Source organism: Trachemys scripta, chromosome 1 (genome assembly GCF_013100865.1).
Source record: "Trachemys scripta elegans isolate TJP31775 chromosome 1, CAS_Tse_1.0, whole genome shotgun sequence".
Lineage (NCBI taxonomy): Eukaryota > Metazoa > Chordata > Testudines > Emydidae > Trachemys > Trachemys scripta.
The window spans coordinates 156,565,051-156,587,644 of NC_048298.1; the positions used below are offsets into that span (position 1 = coordinate 156,565,051).

Consider the following 22,594-nt stretch of genomic DNA (forward strand, 5'->3'; position numbering starts at 1 on the left):
AAAAACCACCTATTAGAACCACTGTATTGTTTTTACGTGTTCTGTTCTGCACATATTCATCCTCCTTACACCTGTGTTCATGAGGAGGGCAAACAAATGGCTGTTTCAGCAGCTGATGCCAATGCCATTTCATGGTTTGTGTCACTTGAAAGTGGCATAGGTAGCACTGGGTCCATCCAGCATGATCAATCTGTTTTCCTTGCAAATGCTGACATGGTTGGTCACTGCTCATTTGTTATTCTTGCCTTGTTGGGCTTCTCTCTCTTTTGTTTTACTACTCACTAGAATAGACAACTTGATTACGTTTGGTAACAATGACAAACAAGGGCATTAGCCCCTGCAAAGCTACATTTAGAAAGGTTAATACTGCTCACTATTTCTTTAACAGATGGTTAGGTTTGGAAAAGGAGGAACTTTGATAAAGTGCACTTGTGACTAACCTATTTTTAATAACATTACATATTGGAGAAGAATGCCATGGTATTTATCTTCTCTAGAGCCAGATAGTGTCAACATGGATGCCAGCGTCTTAGAGAGGTTGTCATCTGGTTTGTGTAAAAGCCCCATTTATGACACCTTACTGTTTTCTAAAACACAAAATGCATCTGATCAAGGCCTGGCTGTCCCTTAAAACATGACACGCATAATAAAGTCTGTTCTTTAATAGCATGCCTTGGCAATAAAATAGCGTGTACTACTGAAGACAGCTCTGCAAGTTAGAGGGATGCTATTGCTAATAAATAAATATTTGGAGACTGTGTCTTTTGATTCACAATTCCTTGGGGTCACTCCATAGAGTAAGCTGTAAAAGAGTATCCCATAGTGAGGTGCACCTACCATAGCTGTATCTGAAGAGATTTAGAGCCCATTGTTTACCCAAGGGCCCAGCTAGGTCATTGCTCATTGCTGCTGGTGCATTCACAAGTGAGGGGTGTTTAGATGGAATATATGGGCCCAAAGAATCAAAGGTGCTGATATGACCTTGTCACCGTCCAACATGAAACAGTTATAAACAAGGATTGGTATACAAAGACCTCAAACTGCTGAGTATCATGACAAACACATTATAAATCAGAGGTGCTGGGCCAATTTTTCTAGTGGGGTGCTGAGAGCCATTGAACCAAACTGTAAACTCTGTATGTGACGGAAACCACTTCAAGCCAGGGGATGTGGCAGCACCCCTAGTTCCAGCACCTATGTTATAAATCCTTTTTAACCTTTTATTAAAGATACAGGAAAAGAAGAAAAAACAGTTCAAGCCTTTGAAATGTAAAGTGTTAAGCAACACTTTCATTTTAACACCCCTCATTCCCTTTTACTGGAGTAAATTTTTAGATGGATACCTTCTCCCCTTGTTTGACAGTCTTTTAGATGGTATTACCATTATATATGATAATACTGACTTTGGAGAGAAGAGAAGAAGTTAGTTGAGATGGGTTGGAGCTGTTATTGTTAAAGTCTGATTCCATTTCCTACAAGACAAGAGAAGACAAACACACACAAGAGGGGAAAGAAAAGAACAACAAAGACAGAAAATGCAGCTTCTGTCTCTGGTGTTGATTTTCACTTGCAACCTCACTTCAGGAGAAACACAGACACATCACACAGCCTTATCAGGCATTCTGAAACGTGGCAAACTTGAACCAGCATCGGGCTTTTGAGGGCATTGCACTTAGCTGCCTTTCTGGCCACAAGTTCACAGCAGTGCTGCAAAATATATAATCTTAGCTGGCTAAGCCAGACCCTTCTTAAACAGAAGGTAAAAGGAGAGGAATAGGAAAGAGACACAATAAAGCGGGGAAGAAAAAAAGACACATGGGGTGTATGGGGAGAACAACAAAGTCTCACATCCCAGGTAGTGTTTGGGATTTAGCCAGAGTTGGTGGAGATGGTGATGTCATCCGGGTCCCTCTCATGGCCCAGTCTGGTCAGGACAATGAAGGCCCAACAGGGTTACAATAGAGCCCGGGTTCCTTGGAGAAGGTGAGGCTGACAGCTATCATGACACAGCTCACTCTTTTCCCCTTTTCAGTCAGTCACCATTGAGGTAGTGAGCTTTTCCTCCAAAGTCTCTTTTTGAGGACCTCAGGAATGAGTGATGGGTGAAATAGCCCTCCCATTATTTTGTCCCCTAGTTAGGCCTGACTTCCAACACAACAGTTTTGTTTCATTGATTTCCAGTCCCACTCTTCTCTTATTTACCAGATATGGTCCTAACATAGTCCTTCAGGTATATCAGTGGGCCTTTTTTGTTTGGACTAATTCAATCTGTTCCCTTTTTGCACCTTTCCCCATCAACATTTGTTAGAGGTTATTGTGACACTTTATAAACTTTTATCCACTTTCCCACAGTTAGGCTCACAAGTGGGGTAAATTTGTAGGCTCAATTATTACAACAGGAGACAAATGAGAAGAAAGAGATCAAATGAACTAGAGTAGTCTGGTGTGCTTTTTCAGAGACAAAGATCATCTCACAGTAGTCATTCCATGGGGAGAAAAATGTTCAAGTCACATAGAGAGGGAAATTCCTGGGCATTATGAATGGATTGGTCCTCTTTCCTGTTGTGGAGAATCTTGGTTTAATTCTTTAAGGATTTGTGCTCTTTAAGATAGTTTTGGGAAGGGGCAGTAAGAGGAGTCAGAGATAAGACTGTTGCAGAAAGGAGGAAAAAAAGCTAAACACTTGGGGGGGGAGAGGAAATCAGTACCTATTCTTTTTAAGAGGGTTCAGGAGCTTATCTGCCTACACAATTATGCTCTGCTACACCAGTAAAATTAAGCATGACAAAACTGACATTATTATACACACAAAATTAAATTACAAAACATGATTGTTGTTTTAGGAATGTGTAAGACTGCTAGATCAAATCATTAGCATTGAGGGGGTTTTTGCACGCCTCCCTGCATTTCATCGAGAAGAAGCAGGCATGCTAGACAGCTTTCTAGGAGAATATTGAGTCAAATGGTAGTAATGACAAGTACTCCCAGGTCTTTCTGCCCACTATAGAGAAATAAATTTCACAGTACTCATGTCTGAAGAGTTAAAATGGCATCCGTTTAAATTATGTCCAACTTTTACAACTTTGCTGCTAGCTAGATCAGTTATCTGTTGTGTAGCAAGCAAGCTACTACTGAGAAATATATCTGCTCCTGCCCTCCAATGTATTCAGGCCCTACCCATTGGGAAACAGTCCCTCAGGTCCCATACTGGACAATCAGATCCTTTCTGGGGGATAATAATACCTTCCCCATCTGTTCCTGTTAATCAAGACACAAAAAAGCTAGATTCCAAATGCTAAGCAGATATGAAGCGGTGCTCAGCGGTGGTTGCCAGGCTGCTCAGTGAGTATCACCTGCAACAGCATCCTTTTTTGAATGACCACATGCAGCTAAGGCAGATTACTGCACCCCATTGAAAATGTTTACTTACAACTACCACTGTCAAGAACTACCACCTGCACTTGGTAACACCCGAACAGCTCATAAGAACAATTGATAATTGCAAAGCAGCTGTAGACTCCCTGCAATGCCTTAAATGTCAGCTCAGTTTTTCCTTATACCTAATAGATGTTGCTGAAATCTACGTCTTTGTGTGGAATGAACTTTCAATAAGTTGCACAAGCTCACATTCTGTCTAAGGATTTTACCAGATAAAAGCAACTGAACTCATTTAAAAAAGTTACTTCTCATTAAAAAAATAGTTATATTGCCATTAGTTTACATAGCATTTACAAACAAAAATGTGTTTTCCTGCCTTAATGAGCTTACAGTTGAAGTAAAAATCACCAGTGTCCTAAGAAATACAGTATCAAATGAAAATATGAAACCTCAAAGGAAAATAATCTAACAATATATTAACTTCATACCACAAAAAGGTATTCACAGTCTCTGTTGTGTTTTCAGAAGACTACAATATCTGGCACATGATAATGCACTATGTTTCATACTGAAGCATCATGTGTGCTCCTTTTCCATCCCAGGCTAAGATAATATACATTTCAAAGCTGTCATTACGCTTTCCCCCTTGCTGACATTTGATCATTACTGTATCTTAAGAACTTGTAAATAGGTCATGCCTTTAGCAGGAGAAATCAGTTTCAGGAAGTGAGGCTGACAGAGTTCTTAAGCCTCTTACTAGTGATTACTGACATTGATGGATCCATCTGAGATTCCAGTGATGGACTTCTATACCCATTAGAGAAAGCAGCAAAAACAGGAGCCAGCTAAACAAATGGCTATGAGCTCTTTTAGTTCTGCCCACTTCCCAAAAAGGAAGGACTTTATCACATTCCCTGTTTTTCATCTCATTTCTAAAAGCAAAAGCTGTCCTCTTCCTTTAAATCTCTCCTCAAACAAAAGCTTTTCCAAGCCTCCAATCATTTTCATTATCCTACTCTGAAGCCTTATTTTGCTCACATGAGACCAGACATTAATTTATATAATGACATATTTTTAGAATTATTCTTTAAACTTTTCTTAATCCATTTTTTAAAAAATAAATACCATTATATAATGAGTGGGTTTTTTTTTTCTTGAGCTGTCAATTTAGGTTCTAAATTAATTATGATCACCTAAGGAAAAGACCTATCAATGTGTAAGTAGTTTAGGTTGTTCTTTTCATTATTCATTGTTCGGCAAATGAGATTTTATGGAGACAAATGCTATCATCTGGCCCATTCACCAGCATTTGTAGGCCTGCTAAAGTTCCTCAGAGCCTGACCGTCTTCTCTAGTTTTGACTAGCCAATACAATGATGTTACCCACACATTTGGCCCAAAGCTTTTCATTCTATGATCTACTTCATAACACAGACCATCTCATTATCCCTACCTCCACCTATCACCTTGCTTGTGACATTCTCTCTGCTCAAGTAGTTCAAGCACCATCTTGTGATAAGAGGCTCCATCCTAAAATACACATACGCCTTCAAACATGAGAGATATTCAGCTGAATTCCACTCGGTGCCAATATCTGCTGTGGCAAATTCAGCTTGGCTTTGCTTTTTTATATCAAGTCATCCCCTTCACATGGGGGCAGAAATAGGGATGGTCTATGCTGGTCCCCTGGGTCTTTTGAACATAACATTTTCAGGTTTATTCCCTTCAGACACTCCATATCAAGGAACAATCTTGCTAGCAGCCAACTTTACATGTTAGTTGGTAGCTATGTCTGGTTGAAGCTAATATCAGACTGTTCTACACATTTAGAAAAAATAAGCAGTGACAGTTTAATCTGTGAAATAATGTCTTTATTAGGATACTTTGAATACCTTTGCAAGTGCCAGAAAAACAAGGCTTGCATTACTTAGGTTGACATTAGACATCAAGGAGAAGTAATATCAGGAAGCAGAGAACAGATGTTTTTTTCCTTTATGTGAGCTCTGTATGTAAAGGGAGGATTTTTTTTAATTTTTTTTTTTTAAAGGTACAGCTGCAGTGAGCTGTCCACCTTGTCAGGAAGCTCAGACAGTAAAGTTCCTCAAAAGCAAGTCATTCTATATGCTACCAGAAACCTTGCTTTTCACCAAGAGCTTGAACAACTCCTCTGCTCTTCTAGGATATTCTGATGATCTCAACAGAGGTTTTACAGATATGACCACAGCAAGTTTTGCAAGATAGGCATTATGGACTTTTTACAGAGAGAAACTGTCACAAATCAAACGGGTGGTATGAACAGGAATGAAACCAGGGAATTTAGTGCTCTGACCAATAAAGCACATTCCCTCTGAAAATATGATGTTTATAGAGTTAGACTAGATACAGTGAATTCACTGATCCATAATCTATGTGCCAAAGGGCCTTTTACATTAGAGAACTGCTAGCTAAGAGTAAGGAGTTTGAGCTGATCTAAAGGCCAACCCATATGCTGTCCTTCAGTTAGGGTGACCAGATGTCCTGATTTTATAGGGACAGTCCCAATTTTGGGGACTTTTTCTTATATAGGCTCCTATTACCCCTCACCCCCTGTCCTGATTTTTCACATTTGCCCTCTGGTCACCCGACTTTCAGTGCAGTGCTCAGCTCTGCTTCTGTCACACTCAGATATGCCCCTGGCACTTGCTTGCAGAGAGTGAGTAATGAAGATGAAAAGTTGCACCTCTAAATACGAGTTAACCCAACAACCAGCAAAGCTCCTGAACTGCCAGAGGATATTCCAGACTGAATCTCTGGAATCAGTTTCTTCTGAACAGAGTGTCTATATTTTCCTTCCTCCCTTCCAACTGTGCATGGATATGCCATGTCTGGGGCCAGATTGGTGCCTATATTGAAAAGCCAGGGAGAAAAGAGAGGTAAGACAGGTAAGATAAGCAAGGTAAGAGTCAGAAGCGAAAGAGGTATAAATTGAATTCCAGCATATTAAGATACTAGAGAAGTCCGATTTAGCATAATTCAGCTGCAGAACAGAGTGGAGAAAAGAACTAAACTGTTTGACGGAGTACACGATAGGTTAAGCAAAGCATCAGAACTAAGTTGGAAGGTATTGGGAATGGGTTTATGTTGACACCAGACACACAAAATCCCATACTGTACTGTGCATGCCTGAGACTGAGTCCCACTTTGAAGGTTTTTCTGTTAGTGCTCTGATCAGAGATCTGCTGTGACGGGACATTGCAGCTACCTTCAGGTAGTGCGAAGTCAAGTTACCTTTGCTAGAAAGGAAAGCAACAGTTTAGTTTTCCAGCCATACCGGAGTACGATGTGTAGCAACTTCTACAGTTGAACAGTTCTACAGCAGAACAGTTGGATTTGGTTTAAATGTATTCTCATCTTTGAAAACTTAAAAGGATCTTTAGAGGAGAAAAAAAGATAGGCAGAGAAAACAGATCAAATACTTGTTCATATATTTGCACCAAGCTGCAGCTTTGATCCCATCCAATGGTCTAGTGACAAAACATAATTTGTCCTTGCATGGAAACGTACAGAGTGACCCTCTGCTGGACCACTTTACACACACGGAGAAGAGAGGATGGAAAATGGAGTGTCTACTTCAGTGACTGCCTCTAAAATTGCACATAAAATACCACCACATCCCAAACCAACTATGCACATGCATGTAGAAGAAAACTTTAAATCTAAGGCACCTGAGAGCTGGTTGAAAGTTTTTTCATTAAAGCTCTTTTTAGATGGAAAACTGGGTTTCTGAATAAACAATTTTTTTTGGGGGGGGAAGCGTCTGCCTTGTGCAGAAAACAAACTTTTCATCACAAACCTGAAATATTTCAGCCCAAATATGAAAACATTTTGATTTGGAAATGCTATCACAGTGCTTCCCTTGTAGTTTGATTGCTTCATGTCCTGGTTCTCTTCTATGGGCCACGCGCCTCAGCTGGACGACCTCTCCCATGACAGATTGGCTCCCATCTCCAAGAGAATGAGAGTGTGAGGTACATGAACCACACCTTCCCTGAGGCACTGCTGCAGCAGGACTTCTGCCTAAAACCAAAATGTTCCATGGAAGCTTGTGATGAAAACTGTTTGTTTTAGTCAAAAATTTCCATGGGAAAAACCCAAACATTTTTCGTCCAGCTCTAGCCACTTGCCTTTCGGGACCTTCTGCTCTTGGTGGAAACACTTATCATTGTTTCTAGCACTGCTGTTGTACACTGTGGCTTTTCCATAATGAAATTAAAAAACAGGCCTCTCCCTTACACATGTGCAGCAAAGCATACTCCAAAACCTCAGATACGTGTTTATAGACCAAGCAGAGATGCTTTCCAGCCCATCAGGGCAGGATAATTATATGGCCTCCATTAAGATAGCACCTAAGCATTTCAAAAATTTTTAATGCATCCTCATAACACTACTGTGAGGTAGGGAAGTGCTATTATCCTCATTTTATAGATGGGCAACTAGGGCCAGTGTCTCAGGGAACATCTAGACATGGGGTTCTCAAAGTTCATTGCACCATGACCCCCTTCTGACAACAACAATTACTACATGACCCCAGGAGGGGGGACCGAAGCCTGAGCCCGAGGGCTTCAGCCCCAGGCAGTGGGGCTTTGGCTTTGGCCCCAGGTGGTGGAGCTCAAGCTTCGGCTTCTGCCCCAGCAAGTCTAATGCCACCCTGGTGACCTCATTAAAATGAGGTCATGACCCACTTTGGGGTCCCGACCCACAGTTTGAGAGCCGCTGATGTAGACAGTCAGTGGCAGCCTGCAGCAGCAAGCCTCCCAGCCCAGGTTAGCAGACTCAGGCTCATGTTACCATGCTAAAAATAGCTGTGTAGACAGAGTTTTTTAGTTGCAGCTTGGGCTGGAGCTAAGGCTCTGACACCCACTCCCATCTGTAGGCTTCAGAACTTGAGCTCCAGCCCAAGTCACAACATCGGCACAACTAGTTTTAGTGCAATAGCATGAATCTGAGTTTGTACCCTAAGTGACTTGCCCAAGATCACATAGCAGGACCAGGAATAACCCCTTCCCCCCCTGCACCACCACACAAATGAACAAAATGGACCCAGTCGCAACAAATACTCAACAGCAGTCAACTTTAGAGGAAGGCTAGACTGCAAGGTCACAATTAGATTTCTAGCCAGATGGACATTATTGCAATTTTTACTTGCATTGGAAATAAAAGTTATTATGCAGTTTCATTTCTGATTCTCAGACTAGTGGTGGCAGTTATCATAATTTATATTGAAGCCAGAATAACACTAAACATGTCAAACCAGGGGAGTCAGACAATTAAAAAACTTGGCACTATAGTCCAAAAGCAGAACAAGAGAAATGCCGTTGCATAATAGTAGCAGCCACGCTGTTTCATTTCGAAGTACGTGACAGAATGAGATGATGGCAGAAAATGTGGGCCACATTTCGTCAGATAACCACATTTGAAGATTTAGCTACCAAGTAAATCAAAAATAGCCCCAACCTGCATTTGTTTTTTTTAAGAGGTTTCATCTTCTCTTATTGATGTAGACGTGGAAATTCCATTAGTGTTTATGGAAGTTGCAGCTAATGTCACATGAAGTATAGATGCCCTAAGGGAGGGAAGGAAAAAAGGAACATGAACTGAGCTACAAAACAGCACTTTATAATTTATTGCAACTTTGAAAGGCAACAGAGAAGGATAAGGAGGCAGCTGTATGGATTTAATCTCTAAAAACAATCAGCACAGAAATTCTGTTTAACAAAGCCTCTAGCACCTGGAAAGGACTCTATTCTGTAGATATTTCATGCATACAACTCCCATTGACTTAATTATATGAAGTAGATACAGGATCTGGCATGGCGCAAGAGGAGAGCAGAGAGCAAAAGGGAGCATGGCCTGAGAAACAAAACATTTTATAACACCAATCTCACAGATAGAAATGATGCAGTGTTTCAAATTCTGACTTCAAGCTTTCTGATGCCTTCTAAAGAATACCTTACAAGTACATGCTTTCTTCCTTCTGCCGAATTATTTGTCCGCTCAAAAGCCAAAGAATCCTTACACAGGCTCTTGCTCTATTAGTCAATACTCCCTAATATGGAAAAATCTTGAAAGTGAGATTTCAGAAGAGCTCCACATGGGTAGAGAAAATAACATCTCATTATTTCCAGCTCTCTACTCTATTATTCCATTTTATTGACCACACATTAAAGGCCATTTGTCACATATTATTATGGCCAGGGTGTCACACTAGGTTTTCAGAAGATTGAGATTTGTGCCTCTGATATTATTGCCAATATATTTTATTCAGGTTATCACATTACTTTAATAATAATTCATTCTGCTTAGTTTGATCAAGACTGTTTCATCAGAACTGCCTCAGTGCCTTTTACAGACAACAATTCACAAGAAACATTTCTTTCGTTCTCTTTCTTCTTAGCTAAAAGAAGTTATATCTCCTTTATGTAGTTGATTTGCCCTTTGGCAAATTGTGGCAACTTGAACTTATTTCCATCTGTAAAGTCCCCACTTTGAAAACCTTTCAAACCCTTGGGCACTGTAAACAGTCTTATTTCAGTTGCTCTAAAAAATAGACCCTACACAACCGTTGTGATTATTGGGCCTTCAAATTTACCCTAATTGTGAGCTCAACAGTAAAATGTCAGTGAAAGTTCATAGGGTTTCACAACAACCTATAATAATAAATATTGATGGGAACAGTTGCAAAAGGGAGACTGAACGACTGAATTAGTACAAACAGAAAAGCCTTCTGATATATCTCAAGGACTGTGTTAAGATCACACCTGGTAAACGAGAACATTGTGAGACCAAATATCAATTACCCAAAACTCGTGTTATGGAAATGAGTTCTGTTGGTGGCCAAAGTAACAAGGGGATGGGCTGCTCCGCCCAACACTTCCTTTTGGATTTCTTAAAAAGACAGACTTTGGAAAAAACATTGGCTCCAGAAGTGAGCTTCACCCTCGTGACTGCCATCTCTAGACCTTCGTCATCCTAATCCTCAGAGATGTCCTGACCAGACTGGGAGGGACCCCGATGACACTGCCACCTCTATCGGCTTCAGCTATATATTCCAAACACCACCTGGGATCGGAGACTGCCTGCCCCTCCCTTCACCCTCTCCACTGTGTTCATTTCCCTCCCTAGCTTATTTCTTCTTTCCCATCTCTCTCCTTTTGCCTTTAGCTGGCCAAGACTGTATATTTTACAACACTGCTGTAAGCCTGTGAGCAGAAAGAAGCCGCTAAATGCAATGCCCTAAAGAGCCCCAAGCAGATACAAGTTTGCCAGGTCTGATAAGGAGTGGCTGATAAGCTCGTATGCTGTGCTGTGTGTTTTCCCAATGCTGACGCTGCACGTGAGTCAACACCAGAGACAGAAGCGGCATTTTCTATTTTTGCTGTTCTTTTCTCTCCCCTCCTGTGTGTGTTTCTCTTCTTAACTAACTACTTCTCATTTCCCTAAAAGAACAGTTATTACCAGCTTTAATACTGCCTAAAGACTGTCAAACAAGGCCTTTTTTCCTTCTAAAGAGTCTCTACAGCTAAGAGGGATGTTAACAGGAAAGCCTCTCTTAATGTCTTACGTTTCAAAGGCGTTAACTGTTTTTTCTTCTTTTTGTGCCTTTAATAAAAGTTTAAAAGGATGTTTAAGGGGGTGTTTGCCATGGTACTAGGCAGGCTAAGTATACCAAACCCCGAACCTTGTTTAACACTGTTGGGCAGTGACTGGGTTATGTTACAGGGCCAGCTCCAGGGTTTTTGCTGCCCCAAGTAGCAAAAAAAAAAAAAAAAAAAAAAAAAAGCTGCAAACGCATTCTCAGCTCTACCGCCGCTGCTTCAGTCTTCAGCGGCAATTGGGCAGCAGGTCCTTCGCTCGGAGAGGAGTGAGGGACACGCCGCTGAATTGCCGCTGAAGAGCTGGACGTGCCGCCCCCTCTCCATTGGCCGCCCCAAGCACCTACTTGCTGGGCTGGTGCCTGGAGCCGGCTCTGTATGTTAACACCCTTTAGCCCACATAGTCCATCTAAATTCGTACCGTACCACCAAGGAAGTCTTCATGAGGCCATTTTCAGGCTGATGACTAAGGCAAACAGTACAGGCTTCTGGAGCTAAAAAGTCCATCATTGCCCATCATTATCAGAGCTCCCAACAGTGCTACCCGCAGCTGGAACTGAAAGGTGTTAGCACAGGTAGGACATTTTTACCCAACTTCCCTAGTTTAAACAGGACTTCTGCAACGCCTCTTTTTTCCAGCAGTGCAGTAATAAGCTAAGGTATGGCTCAGAGTGGTGTGCAGAGAGAGAGAGAGAGAGAGAGAGAGAGAGAAAGTGCATGAGCTGCTGCTCAACGGCCCTGAGAGCCAGTTGAAGTGGAGGGAAGAAGCTTTTCTCTTCCCTCGACCACTTCTTCAGGAAGTAGGGGAAGAAGCCCAGTAGCAACTGTTACTTAGTAGCACGATCATTTCATTCCCCCAAGTGGCAGCTCATTTCTCTTTTCTCTCCCAGTAAGGGGTGGAGAAACCCAGAGGCTGCTTAGTAGAGCAAAAGGAGAGCACCGCATGACTTCACTGCTCATAGCAATGCATTTATTTAATTATTTATATATACACACACACACACACACACACACACACACACACACACACACACACACACAGAAAAATTAGCTGATTGCATTCCCACATGGCATCTCCCTTTTCCATCACTGCTTTTGAAAACAATGAACACGTCACATTGAATGTTTTCACTGCTGATCATTTCAATAAAAAGCTTTAAAGGTTGATGTTTAACTTGTCAGTGTTTGGTTTCAGCATTAACACTTGTCCACACCTGTCAGAGCTACTTTTCAGACTGGCTGCAGATTTGAGGGGGTGGGGGGGAAAAAAAAGTCCAGCATCTAATAGTAGTGACAGAGGTGAAAGTAAGCCAGTCCAGTCTGGCGTACCGGAAGGGGCAGCTTCCCCAGGCCAGCGATTAAAAGGGCCCTTTAAATCGCCACCAGAGCCCCACTGCCAGAGCCCTGGGGTAGTGGCAGCGGCTGGGAACCCTGGGGCTCCTGCGGTGATTTAAAGGGCCCACAGCTCCCAGTCGCCACTACGGCAGTGGAGCCCCTGGCCCTTTAAATCGCTGCCAGAACCCCGCTGCTGGAGCCCCAGGGTAGCGTCGACAGCCGGGAGCCCCAGGGCTCCAGCGATGATTTAATGGGCCCAGGGCTCCCCACATGGGCTGAAGCCCGGGGTCCTTTAAATTGCCATCCGAGCCTTGGGGCTCCCAGCCGCTGCCACAGCTACCGCTACCATGGGGCTCAGGCAGTGATTTAAAGGGCCCGGGGCTCCCAACTGCCGCTACCACAGCCGGAGCCCCGGGCCCTTTAAATCTCAATTTAAAGGGCCCAGGGATTTAAAGGCACCGCCCCTTCTGGTTGAGGCCCCGCCCCTTGCTCAGGACTCCAGCGTACTGGTAAGTCCTTTAAGTTACTTTCACCCCGAGTCATGGTAAGTTAACTACCTTCAGAACCATGAAGGACCTCACTTTTAAAATAAAAGCCAAAGCTTCAGTTCTGCAGAAACTGAGTGGAGAAGAGTGTTCCTGTTAAAGTTTGAGGGTGTTAAACCACCATCCCCATTTACAGAAAATTGTCTCTGCTGAATAGATCTATGTAAACCCGGCCTGGTGCTTCATTATATAAATATATATTAATATATCAGATAAAACTAAATTCAGATGGAGTTATGTTTGAGCATATGTACCAATAACTTAAATGTGGAAAAATTACATGGATGTTGTACTTATCCTAAAACTAAGTATCATAAACCCAGGAAATTCAGAGACAAGGTTACACTCAAAAGAAATCCAAAAATGTTAGAGTGAGTAAGGCACAGTTAAGACACCCAAACAACTGTAACTCTCCTGCATAGTGCTGCCATGCAATAACTGTATGATCATGATTAAGGCATTTTAGTATTTGTGGGCCCCGATCAGAATAAACTGATTTTTTAAAGAGACATTACATTTTAACCCCATATTTTTCCCTTAAGTGATTTGTACTCTCAAGCACAACTTCGTCTTAACAATTTTTTCTCCGGGACTTTCCCTAGTTTTTTTTTAAACTAAAAAAAACTCATACACAAACACTAAACAAGAAACCCAGAGACTGCTACAAAGTTTTATTTCTCATGGTTTGAAGGTATGTAGAATCAACCTGAGATCATGTTGTAAAATGTATTTACTTATTTATTTATTTAGTTTTAACTTTTAAGGACAGATTCACCAGTAGATCAAAGGAGCACAGAGCAGCCAGTGCCTACTGGTCAGTTAAATTGAGTTGACCGCTGTTTCAAGTTGCTAGAGCAGTGCAATACAGCCAAAGTGCAGTGGTGAATCTGGCCTTTTGCTTGCAATTGACTTATTGGCTTGGAGGGCTGTGTTAGTGAGACCAATGCTATGTGAAGGGAGGGCAGAGAGAGCTCAGTCCCTGAGCCCCAATGGCTCGGAGTTTTAAGAGCTCCCATGTGCTCCTGCCTCAGTTCCCCCAGTAGTACTCACTCAATGGACAGTGCAATCAATGCATCTGTGGCACTGAGAGCTTTGATGCTGCATGGGACGACAGATGCTTTAAAGAGCAGGGACACTTGGGACATTAAATGTACCAGTGAGAACTTTTGATGCATATGCCCTGTGTCCCTCATACCACTGAGTCATTACAGCCAATTTGTTGATTTGATTAGTTGAGTTACGTCTGATGTCACAATGGACTCACTTAAGAGTTATTTGAGCCTGTCTGTAGCCCATATAATCTCAACAATTAGATATAACAGTTGCTTATAACTTAATTATAAACTAAGTTCTTCAAATATACCCTATGCACAAGATTTCAATTAGTTTAACTTTATGGAAAATGTCAAGTGTCTGTGTTATTCCATTTTTATTCAGAACAAAGAAAACAGTGACAGATCTAAATTTCTTAAAGGATCCAGTTTGGAATGTATTTGAACTCTCACTAATTAATGGAACTGTAAATTCTTAGTACATTTAATCTATTATCAAAGAGTAAGTGCTGTAACTCTTGGGATGCTACACTTCATCTTTCATACAGGAGCTAGAAACACAAAGATATGTATAACACTTATTGATACAAAGGTCTACAGATATTCCATTTGCCCATAGCTTCTGGCACATCTCAGTATAATAGTCTGAAGTCTCCATGCTTCCAATGTCTCACATCTGTCACATTTCTGCTCTGGAAAAGATCAGTGACAATAAGAAGCAAAAGAAGTTAACTCCTTCATCCTCGTAGGTAATAGTATGTATGGCGGGGGAGGAAGGGAGGACCAAATACTTGTATTCTTTCATAAGTATAAATCAGAAGTTTCCCAGTTCTCTGCCCCTGGCAGCAGTCTATTTGCATCATGAAACAGATTTGATTTCCTTTCTGTTTTGGCATATAGTACTAAAATAATCCAACTGTTTTAAAGAACTATAGTATTTTACTTACTTAAAAAAAAACCCTATAAAAATATTAAATCCTTGACTGTGGTGACCAAAGTCACATTTTTACCATGACAGAACTTCTTGAACTAGTTCTCAATGGGGTCATCATATTAAAATATATGTAATGTACAGAGTGATTTATTAGCTTGCTGTATCAAATTACTGTGAACAATGTAGATAGTCACAGGAAGTAACAACCTCCTACCATTGTGTTTTACCTCTCTTTAGAAGACAGTCTGTTTACACTAGGAATATTTGGAAATCAGCTGACTGAACTGCAACTGTAATTATCCCAACTGGAAGAATAAGCATAAGAGAGAACTGGGTTCATAGTCCTGCAACACCCTGCCTAAATGACATGAAGTGACCTTGTCTATTGTTCTCTAAGTGTTTTTTCCAGAATGTCACATGCATCTATTACCCACTTAAACCACTTGAGTATATATAAACCAGCCAATATTCTCCTTGCTACATATGGTTATTAAAAATGTAGTATCAATGTGCATTCGGTATCTCTAAACAAAATTCCTAATCCATATACTGTAGAAATATTATAATCTTAGATTACAAATTTCACAAAAACATTTCATCTGAAGATAATAGTTCTAGAATAAATGTTTATATATAGCAATATGCATCTAAAGGCTTTTAAGCTTTTAATGTTTAAGAAGTGAGCTTCATAAAACCACTGTGACGTGAGAACTATGCCAATGTCTCACAGGGAAGCTGAGGCAAAAAGTCTAAGACTTATCCAAGGTAATACAGGAATTGTATGGAAAGTCTAGGAGCCGAACTCCTTAGTGCCTAACCCTAGTCTTTATTAACATATATATTTTCCAAAGTATACAGAACAAACACACCCTGCCACTTGTTTTCTTAGTACAGACTCATGAATAATGAAAAATACTACAAATGGGGGAAATGCAGGGGTGAAAGGTCTGACAGGGTTATAACAAAAGGACTTGCAGTTACTTTGGTGAGTTGCCTGCATATTAAATGGTTGTGTTTATAAACAAATTTAAAAAGCTAGATTGTTACTTGGGCTACTTACACCCATGCCAGGGAATAAAGGGGGGGAGGAAAGGAAGAGAACCCTCCCTCGCCTACAGCTGTATCTGGACTACCCAGACCTTGGGTGTGTTCATGCCAGAGTAAGGTGGGGTGCTAAGGAGTGAGTGGAATGGACCACCCCTCTTCTTGCTCTCACAATTTCTTTGCTAGGATGTTTCTGGCGTAGCACAACTACACGTCCCTTAATATGAGCAGTGTCCTTGGGACATAATCTAGCCTAAAACTGTTTTTGTGTTTCCAATTTAAGTGGTCACTAATTTAATATTTCAATTCATAACATATTTATGGGCATTAGGTTGATTGCCACTGTTTATATTTCATGAGTCTGGGTTAAATCCAAGAAAATGTTACCACTTCACAACAGTCCGAGACTAATGCCAGACTTTAGCTACCTTATTTAAAACTTTATCTCACTTCTCAACACTACAGTGAATGGAAAATACTTACCAAAGATTAACACCACTCCTTGCAATCTGACCCTTTAGTTACTTAAATGGATTTGTACTCTAGATGCTTTGAAGCAGAAGATTGTAGGAAAAATCTATAATTTTACTGTACAGGTGATCTGACATTTGATAGTCTGTAAGAGAGGAAACATTCATATCTACTGTACATCCACAGCAGCTGTGCTACAGAAATACTTTCAGTCTCAAAGACATTAAAAGTTTCTATAGGAATTCAGAAAATTTACATTTTAAAAATCTCCTCACCCCCAATTCTTTGGGTCTTATTCATATAGAATGACAATATTTTACATCTTTGTAGGATCATATTAGTGAGAGACAAGAGACCTATTGAGACTCTAACTTCCTACAAATGCAGGATACAGCCTTCCTGAGACATTATGTAACAAAATTGATCTTGGCCAAAAGGTCTTTTATTCTAAAACCACTGAGCTATCAAGATCCTAGTGTAATTTAAGCTATATCCATATAGCACTGCGATGGAGGATAGCTCTGCTTTTATTGAGTGAATGAGCTTCTTCATGGCCCTGGTGTATTGGGTGGTTTCTACAGGCACAGCTCAGAACCCTGGCTTCTCTCTCATCAGCCACCTCTTGTGCAAAAGCTGCTGGTGCACCTGAGTCAGACAGGATGCAAGGAGCATGATCAAGTAGGGGGAAGAACTACAATTCTAGCGCATGGGGTAGATGAATTGCTTTGATGCTTGAGTACAGCTGGAGATCCAAGCAACAGTGGTACTTTAGGGATAGTTCAGTGGTTTGAGCATTGGCCTCCCAAACCCAGGGTTGTGAGTTCAACCCTTAAGGGGGCCACTTAGGGATCTGGGTCAAAATCAGTATTTGGTCCTGCTAGTGAAGGCAGGGGGCTGGACTCAATGACCTTTCAGGCTTTCTGCTCTATGAGATAGGTATAGCTCCAAATAGATATATAAAATGTCTTGTGACTGGAGGGCTGCAAAAATGTACAGCAGTGGTGTTATGCCACTCTCCATGTCTATGCTGTGGCAGGTGGTAAAGTCCATAAAGAAAAGCATGTTTATTTTGTATCATATATATGCTGAAGAAATGGACAGTTTTTCACAGTATCAAATAGGTTCATTGTCTTCCACTTTTATTAAGTGCTAAAATTGTATTATGACCAATGTAACAAAAACCCCAATACATGTTGTGGCATGTTGCCACATCTTAGTGTACTGGGATAGTAATAATTTCCATAGCAACTTGTCTAAACAAAAAATCCTATTTAAGATAGAGCCTTTCAAAGCTGCAGTACTTAGTATCCAATGCCACTATGAACTAATAGCTCCATTTAAAGTTACTTGCTTCTGAAGGTTTTACTACTGGCCTAGGACCTGTAATGGCACCACCAGATGTCAAGGTAAAATGTTTAGAGGAGCATCCTTTGTGTTGAGATCAGAATGAACATCTTACATTTCCACAGCATTTTTTCACCCTGAAATAAGTCAAAGCACTTCAAAATTTATTATAGGTGGGGTGGGGAGCACCATTTATTAAGATGCCTAATGCTTCTCATTGTAACACCCTGTTTTCAATTACTTATAACTTTGCCCAACTTTAACGGCTTGGGCTAAAATGTTCTACGCTGAGTGACTGCCTCAGGCAGAATTGGTGGGGTCTTGTGTGTGTGTGTTTGAAATTTTGGTCAAAATGGTTTAGCCTTTTCCCAAAATTAGGCTGAGGAAAAATGCTTTGTTTTTCTATATAAAAAAATTCTGGCCACCTTTTCTTTAAGAAGCTCCATCATCCCTATGCTTTGGATCAGGGACTTAAATTTGGAAGGAAGTGGCCTTTGTGCCAGGGACATGTGTCTTTTGCTGTTCCTGTGACAATCCACCCAAATTTGGCCTAGTGGAAATATTCCATTTCACACATGCTTTGGGTATGTCTACACTACGAAATTATTTCGAATTTATAGAAGCCGGTTTTATTGAAATCGGTTGTATACAGCCGATTGTGTATGTCCACACAATAAAATGCTCTAGGTGCTCTAGTCGGCAGACCGCGTCCACAGTACGAGGCTAGCGTCGACTTCCGGAGCATTGCACTATGGGTAGCTATCCCACAGCTATCCCACAGTTCCCGCAGTCTCCGCCGCCCCTTGGAATTCTGGGTTGAGATCCCAATGCCCGGATGATGCAAAACAGTGTCGCGGGCGGTTCTGGGTACATGTCGTCAGGCCCCTCCCTCCCCCGTCACAGTAACGGCAGACAATAGATTCGCGCCTTTTTACCTGGGTTACCTGTACAGACAACATGGAGCCCGCTCAGCACAGCTGAGCTCACCGTCACCATATGTCCTCTTGGTGCCGGCAGACGTGGGACTGCATTGCTACACAGCAGCAGCTGCTAACTGCCTTTTGGCGGTAGACGGTGCAGTAGACTGGTAGCCTTCATCGGCGATCTGGGTGCTGGCAGCCGTGGGGCTTGCCTTTTGGCAGTAAATGGTGTATTATGACTGTTAGCCGGCCTATTACAAGTCGGGTCATCGCACGTTAGCAGAGTCTTCCCTGAGCAGCAGCTCGTGCAATAGGCCTGAAGACCATCGTCATACACCGCCCCGTATTTGCTGCCAAGCACCCAGAAAGATGCCGAGGGCTATCAGTCACGCTGCACCGTCGTCTTAAGATGTAAAAAAATAGATTTTCTCTGTATTCATTTGCTTCCCCCTCCCTCCGTCAAATCAACGGCCTGCTAAACCCAGGGTTTTCAGTTTAATCTTTGGGGGGGGACCAGTCTGTGACAGTTGTTTGTGTCTCTCCCTGATGCACAGCCACCGTTCTTTATTTTAATTCCCTGTGCCTGTATGCCATGTCGTCACTCGGCCCCCCTCCCTCCTTCCCCTAGGCCGTCAGATACTACGTTTGCGCCACAGCTCGAGCCGAGAAGCGGTTCGCGCCTTTTCTTTGAATTCTGGGTTGAGATCCCAATGCCCGGATGATGCAAAACAGTGTCGCGGGCGGTTCTGGGTACATGTCGTCAGGCCCCTCCCCCCTCGTCACAGCAACGGCAGACAATAGATTCGCGCCTTTTTACCTGGGTTACCTGTGCAGACAACATACCACGGCAAGCATGGAGCCCGCTCAGCTCAGCTGAGCTCACCGTCACCATATGTCCTCTGGGTGCCGGCAGACGTGGGACTGCATTGCTACACAGCAGCAGCTGCTAACTGCCTTTTGGCGGTAGACGGTGTAGCATGAGTGATAGCCGTGGGGCTGGCAGCCGTAGTGCTGCATTGCACCAGCCCCTTGCAGGCGATGGTATATTATGACTGGTACCCATCGTCGTCGTACTGGTATGGCTGTCAATCATGGCCACCTGGGCAGACATGCTACTGTTTCGATGATGACGGTTACCAGTCATAATATACTATTTTCTGCCAATTGCCCAATATTGTCTGCTAAGCACCCAGAAGAGGCCGAGGGCGATGCTGGGTGCTGGCGGACGTGGGGCTGGCAGACGTGGGGCTGCATTGCTACACAGCAGCAGCCCCTTGCCTTTTGGCAGATGATGGCATATTATGATTGGTACCCGTCATCGTCATACTGGTATGGCTGTCACTCATGCTGCAGCGTCGGCTGCCACCTTAAGATGTAAAAAATAGATTTGTTCTGTGTTCATTTGCTTCCCCTTCCTCCGTGAAATCAACGGCCTGCTAAGCCCACGGTTTCCAGTTTAATCTTGGGGGGACCATTCTGTGTGACAGTTGTTTGTGTTTCTCCCTGTTCCTGTACCTGTACGCCATGTCGTCACTCGGCCCTCCCTCCCTCCCTCCTTCTCCTGGTCCATCAGATACTACTTTCGCGCCTTTTTTCTGACCAGGCGCCATAGCTAGCACTGGGATCATGGAGCCCGCTCAGATCACCGCGGCAATTATGAGCACTATGAACACCACGCGCATTGTCCTGGAGTATATGCAGAGCCAGAACATGCCAAGGCGAAACCCGGACCAGGCGAGGAGGCGATTGCAGCGCGGCGACGAGAGTGATGAGGAAATTGACATGGACACAGCCCTCACACAAGGTACGGGCCCCAGCAATGTGGAAATCATGGTGTCACTGGGGCAGGTTGATACCGTGGAACGCCGATTCTGGGCCCGGGAAACAAGCACAGACTGGTGGGATCGCATCGTGCTGCAGGTATGGGACGATTCCCAGTGGCTGCGAAACTTTCGCATGCGTAAGGCCACTTTCATGGAACTTTGTGACTTGCTTTCCCCTGCCCTGAAACGCCAGGATACCAAGATGAGAGCAGCCCTCACAGTTGAGAAGCGAGTGGCGATAGCCCTGTGGAAGCTTGCAACGCCAGACAGCTACCGGTCAGTCGGGAATCAATTTGGAGTGGGCAAATCTACGGTGGGGGCTGCTGTGATCCAATTTGCCAGGGCAATGAAAGACCTGGTGATAGCAAGGGTAGTGACTCTGGGCAACGTGCAGTCAATAGTGGATGGTTTTGCTGAAATGGGATTCCCAAACTGTGGCGGGGCCATAGACGGAACCCATATCCCTATCTTGTCACCGGAGCACCAAGCCACCGACTACGTAAACCGCAAGGGGTACTTTTCAATGCTGCTGCAAGCCCTGGTGGATCACAAGGGACGTTTCACCAACATCAACGTGGGATGGCCAGGAAAGGTACATGATGCTCGCGTCTTCAGGAACTCTGCTCTGTTTCGAAAGCTGGAGGAAGGGACTTTCTTCCCGGACCAGAAAGTGACCATTGGGGATGTTGAAATGCCTATCGTGATCCTTGGGGACCCAGCCTACCCCTTAATGCCATGGCTCATGAAGCCGTACACAGGCAGCCTGGACAGGAGTCAGGACCTGTTCAACTACAGGCTGAGCAAGTGCCGAATGGTGGTGGAATGTGCATTTGGACGTTTAAAAGCGCGCTGGCGCAGCTTACTGACTCGCTCAGACCTCAGCGAAAAGAATATCCCCATTGTTATTGCTGCTTGCTGTGCGCTCCACAATATCTGTGAGAGTAAGGGGGAGACCTTTATGGCGGGGTGGGAGGTTGAGGCAACTCGCCTGGCCGCTGATTACGCGCAGCCAGACACCAGGGCGGTTAGAGGAGCACAGCAGGGCGCGGTGCGTATCAGAGAAGCTTTGAAAACGAGTTTTGTGACTGGCCAGGCTACTGTGTGAAACTTCTGTTGGTTTCTCCTTGATGAACCCTCCAACCCCCCCCCCACCCGGTTCACTCTACTTCCCTGTAAACCAACCACCCCACCCCACCCTCCCCTCCCCTCCCGCTTGCAGAGGCAATAAAGTCATTGTTTTTTCACATTCATGCATTCTTTATTAGTTCCTTACAGAGGTAGGGGGATAATTGCCAAGGTAGCCTGGGATGGGTGGGGGAGGAGGGATGGAAAAGGACACACTGCATTTTAAAACTTTAACTCTTATTGAAGGCCAGCCTTCTGATGCTTTGGCGATCATCTGGGGTGGAGTGACTGGGTGGACGGAGGCCCCCCCACCGTGTTCTTGGGCGTCTTGGTGAGGAGGCTATGGAACTTGGGGAGGAGGGCTGTTGGTTACACAGGGGCTGTAGCGGCGGTCTCTGCTCCTGCTGCCTTTCCTGCAACTCAACCATACGCTCGAGCATATCACTTTGATGCTCCAGCAGACGGAGCATTGCCTCTTGCCGTCTGTCTGCAAGCTGACGCCACCTATCGTCTTCAGCCCGCCACTTGCTCTGTTCTTCCCGCGATTCAGCCCGCCACCTCTCCTCTCGTTCATATTGGGCTTTTCTCATCTCCGACATTGACTGCCTCCACGCATTCTGCTGTGCTCTATCAGCATGGGAGGACATCTGCAGCTCCGTGAACATCTCGTCCCTCGTCTTACGTTTTCTCTTTCTAATGTTCACGAGCCTCTGCGAAGGAGAAACATTTGCAGCTGGTGGAGGAGAAGGGAGAGGTGGTTAAAAAAGACACATTTTAGGGAACAATGGGTACACTCTTTCATTACAAGGTCGCATATTTCGGCTTGCAGGCAGCCATCGTAGGCCACAGTGTTTTGGCTTTTTTAACCTTCTTAACATGCGGGAAAGGTTGCAAACAGCAGCGCATTTCCCATATCAAGGATGAATTGGGTTGTCCATTTAAAATGGGGTTTCAATGTAAAAGGAGGGGGCTGCGGTTTCCCGGTTAACATGC

At 43.4% G+C, this 22,594-nt stretch overlaps 1 long non-coding RNA gene across 1 annotated transcript in view; it reads left to right on the plus strand.

Moving 5' to 3' along the window:
• Nucleotides 1-11,409: 11,409 nt before the first annotated feature.
• The window catches only part of LOC117887927, a 58,407-nt gene continuing 47,222 nt past the window's right edge, over nt 11,410-22,594 (plus strand). Inside the window, exon 1 of the long non-coding RNA XR_004648229.1 lies at nt 11,410-11,583. This is a non-coding gene — a long non-coding RNA (uncharacterized LOC117887927). The remainder of the gene's footprint in view (nt 11,584-22,594) is intronic.